The 4,864-nt window shown below is 38.1% G+C and overlaps 1 pseudogene; it reads left to right on the top strand.

Moving 5' to 3' along the window:
- The first annotated feature begins 214 nt into the window (after positions 1–214).
- Positions 215–314, top strand: LOC119983216 (annotated as a pseudogene).
- Positions 315–4,864: the final 4,550 nt, after the last annotated feature.

The raw sequence follows: 4,864 nt of genomic DNA, 5'->3' as shown, positions 1-4,864 counted from the left end.
CAACACAAACTTGCCACTAGAGCTTGGCACAACATCATGTCGGGTTAGGGGAGGAGCTTCCCAAGATCGGGATTCCTCCGCCAACCCATCAAAGAAAGTAAATGCTTCATTGGCATCCCTATTCAAAAAGTCACCTTGAGTCATAGTGGAAACCAATTTCTTCAAAGATGGAGTCAAAGATTTGTGGAAGAAATTCACAATTTGAAATTTTTGAAATCCATGGTGAGGACACATAAACAACAAATCCTTAAACCTCTCCCAAGCTTGGAAGAAAGTTTCATGTTCTTTGCAATGAAAATTCATGATTTGTGTTTGATAAGAAATGGTACGGTGGGAAGGAAAATATTTGTTGAGAAATTCTTCTTGCATTGCCGCCCAAGTCGCAATGGATTGGGGGCGCAAGTTCTCAAACCATTGTTTTGCATGATCCTTCAAAGAGAATGGAAAAAGTTTGAGTCTCAAAATTTCTTGTGTGCATGTAACATCACCAAAAGTAGTACACACCGATTCAAAATCACGCACATGTGAATATGGTCGTTCCGATTCCATTCCATGGAATTTGGGAATCATTTGGAACATTGATGGTTTAAGGCTCACATTTTGTTGGTTCGGTGGCATGATGATGCAAGAAGGTTGAGTTTGCCTTGCGGGATGCGTGAGCTCCCTCAAAGTGCGATGCTCTTGGGCATGAATGTACTCCAAAGGAGGAGGTGCATGTAAATTTTGTCCGAAGGGAGCATATTGTGGCACTTGTGGCATTGGATAATACATGGGATGCACATAATTGTATGGGGGAGGTATATGATATGCGGGAGGCATATTGGGAGGTTGGTAGACATTTTGTGGGGCAATTTGTGCCGCATTGTCTTGTTGAAGTGGTTGAGGTGCATTTTGCAAAGCATGCTCAACTTGAACATTTGGTAAATTTTGGGCATTTGGCACATTTTGGGCATCTTGCCCTTGCGCCGGATTCATCAATTCATCAATGTTCACACGTTGTAAAAGACGACGTAATGCATCAAGATTGATATCACCCCCACGTACACTCCCCGCATCACTCGCATTTATGTCACCACCTCTCCCATCTCTATTAGACCCATGCCCACTAACACTATCTCTAAGATGAGACATGATGGCAAACAAAACTATCAAATAACACGAAAGATGGCAACCAACCAAGTCAAGTAACACCAGATTTTTCAATCAACAAACAACCAAGAACAATGTCAAGCAAGAACAGGAGCAAAGATAGGAATAGAATGACAATCAACCTCAGGAACAATTACACACCAAGATGTAGCAAGTAGTGATAGAAAGAAAAATGCGCAAAGCTCTCTCAAACAACGTATCACTACCAAGCAGCAAACAAGGTGGCATCCATCGCCCACAGGAATCTAAGTTAGCCCCATCCGCCAAGTTCTCCTCACAATTTTTTTTTTTTTTTTCTTTGCAGCAACTACACTAAATCAACTACACTAGAAAGCAAGTAAAAGGGAGGAACGAAGTTACCCTTGAAGCGTGACCGTGCTCCTTCCTTATTTGATGGCGTTTAATAGCATAAAGCTAGCATCTACAAGCCACCCAGCTCCGTCTTTGACACTCGCTTCCCCGGCAACGGCGCCAAAAACTTGACCGACACCAAAGTGTGTGTGTGTACTTACCCCAAGTGTAGGGTATCGTCAAGTAATAAACCGGTGAGTCCGGTATCGATCCACGAGGAAGCAATGCAAATTTGAAGTGAATGATATGCAAATGACTAGCTAACACTAATAAACACAATGAATATCAAATAAAAGCAAGTAAAAGAAATGGGCCGAATGACTCGGTAGCATGAGCGATTTTGTAATCAAAGTAAGCACAAATTGAATTTAAAACAATTAATTAAAAACCTAGTCTCTAGTCCGTCCCGGTGGTTACTCGGTTCTCATACTCAAGGTATTATTGCAAACACACACAACCATACACAATGCATTGTGTGATACTATCAATCATGCATATGCAAAGAGAATTGGGATATAAGACTTCAATTCATACATGTAGGCCATCGGGTCTCTTAATCTACGATGAACGCAAAGGGATAAGCACCTAATATTATGGATTAATGTTCCCCCTTGGGGCTTGGCTTGGCTAACACCCTAGTTTCACACTCAAAGATCAATTAACCATAACTCTCTCATGCACATTCCTAAATTAACCCAAAACTCCATCATCAATACACATAATTAATAGCTATGCTATGGAAAACTCAATTAATTAAGAAAATCATGCAATGGGTTTAACAATTCTCAATCAAACACATTAGATGCAATCCCTAGACTAGACAATCCAAAGATACAATCAAATATGTCATCTCCATAGATCCAATCACACAACCACGAAATTAAAAGAGCAAAATCAAAACTACAATTCCATGAACATACCTTGAGTAATTGAAACCAAGCACCCACCGTTTGGGACTAGAAACTAGAAAGAGAACTTAGCCACTCATCATAATGGGTATAAACATCAATTTTATAGATGAAAATCAATGTTTACAAACAAAATCACGAAAAACCAAGAAAAACTTAGAGAGAGAAGTTGAGAGAAAACAATGGAGGCAAGAACTTGGAGGAGATGAATTGTGTGAAGGAAGAAGAAATCTTAGGGTTTTCTCCCCCTTTTACCATTGAAAATACCTAACTGCCCTTATACAAACGTTCCCCATTGGTTATATACATGATTTACCCCAAATGCCCTTGAAATGTTGTGCAGAAAAGTTGCAGTTCCGCGGTGGTGTCCGGACGGGTGTCCGGACGGGTGTCCGGACACTTCATGCTTCCATCAACTTTGAAGCCTCTGTCTCAATTTGTGAAGAAAGTGTCCGGACGGCACTTGAGGCGTCCGGACACACTGTCCGGACAGGTGTCCGGACACCTGCTGAGTCCCAGCTTCTTCTTTCAGCTCTAAAGGTGCCCAATTCAGTCATTTAAGCCCGATTTCCTGCAAAACCAACGGGAAACATGTATAAGGGTAAAATTACTTTATTTAAACACAAATGAATTACTATAAACACTAGAACCTCCTAATTAGATAGTATTAGGACCTCAAAATAGAAGTCCGGTCACCATGTCATATGGGTAAAGTGATGTGTCAATTTTAAAATAAAAATATGAGAAAAGACCTTTCTCTTTCTCTCACACTCTTCCTCTCTCAAAAAGCAAATCTCAGCCATTTTTCTTCACTCTCTCACTCTCTGTCTCTCTCTTTCTCTCAAACAAACAACGAAACCCATTTTACAGTCGTCTCAAACACCATCAACACATATCGGTCTTCCATTCACGACGGCCATCACGGTAGCACTTTTTTTCTGACTGTCTAGCACATATCAATCTCTCACTCTCGTAAGTCTTTACTGAGACCCGTTTACGCAGCCTCCCTAGATGATGAAACTCATTTACTCAGAGAAATAGATCTTCTCGATAGTTATTGCAGATCTCATCACTGAATGAAGAGTTGTTGATCTTCCATGTTGTAGGTTTGTTTGTTTGGGGTCTTCCATGTTGTGAGCTTGTGGCTTCGGTGTTTAGGGGCTTTCATGTTGTGGGTATGTTTGTCTTTGGTACTTATATTGTTTTTACCTCAGAGCTAGTTGTGGTACTCTCCTCTTTCTTTGGACGATCAAAACTCTATTCGAAGTGAATAATTACATTATTCCAATGGTATCACACATTGATAGTTTTAATTACACTGATAACTTTTAATTATAATACAACAGTTTTTAATTACGTTATTCCAACGCGTAATTGCACATTGATATTTTTAATTATATTATTGTGATCATACTTACACAGTTCACAATTTATTATTCTAATGTCATAATTAAAAATTGTATTCTCAAAATTATATAACAATCTATGGAATTATCAAAAAGACTGAGTTCAAAACATACAAATATTAATGTGAATCAAATTTGTTTCCTCTTTTGATGCCCTTGACAATATATATGTAATTACATTATTTGCAAGTCCAATTACACTGGACAAATTTATAAATAACACATTATATTGTCTTAATTATATATCATAAATAGGATCATTACAAAACAACAGTGGATAATTAAATTATTTCAATTCGAAATTACACATTGATAATTTCTAATTACATTATTGTTGTCATACTTACATATTGATTTAAGTGTTGTCTTGGCTCTCATGGAGGAGAGAGAAAAAGTAAATCTAATATGAAGATAAGCAGGAGAGAGAAAAAAGTAAATCTTAGATAAAGTCTTGAAATGCGTGAGAGATGAGAGAGAAGCTGGAAAAAATAAGCTTGGAAATCTAACTTATTTCTGACAACTGTTCTAACTGGCATCTGACTTGTACTACCAGTTAGATTATGGAGCTTTATGGACAAAGTTATCTACGGAAGTTTAGCATTTTCATATATATATATATATATATTAAAACTGAATTGTGTCATTCGGTTTTATAGGCATGGTTCAACGGTTTTTATGAAAATCGTTCGATTTTACCGGATTTTTTAGGTCACTTGCATAACTGGTATTTTAATAGAATCATATCGGCTTAGTGACCAGTTCACTGATTTTACGATCCGATCGGATGGCACGGTTCGGTTTTAATAACACTGAGTAGAATTACCAATGTAGTTCCTGAAATTGTGATCATCACCATTGATGGTAATGAGAAGCATGGGGCCGACATAAGTTTTTGAATTCAAAAACACGTGAATGGCTGTGATAATCACTGGGTCCCCTCATTCCCCGCTATCTAAGATCTTGATCGTTATTTCATTGCTATCTTAAATCTTGTCATTCCGTCTGACAAATAGATTTGTGATCGTAATTTGTCATCAAAAAACCTAGAAA

This window comes from Tripterygium wilfordii, chromosome 17 (assembly GCF_013401445.1).
Source record: "Tripterygium wilfordii isolate XIE 37 chromosome 17, ASM1340144v1, whole genome shotgun sequence".
Lineage (NCBI taxonomy): Eukaryota > Viridiplantae > Streptophyta > Magnoliopsida > Celastrales > Celastraceae > Tripterygium > Tripterygium wilfordii.
The sequence above is the reverse complement of the archived record's forward strand: the minus strand, read 5'-3'. Positions and strand labels throughout refer to the sequence as shown.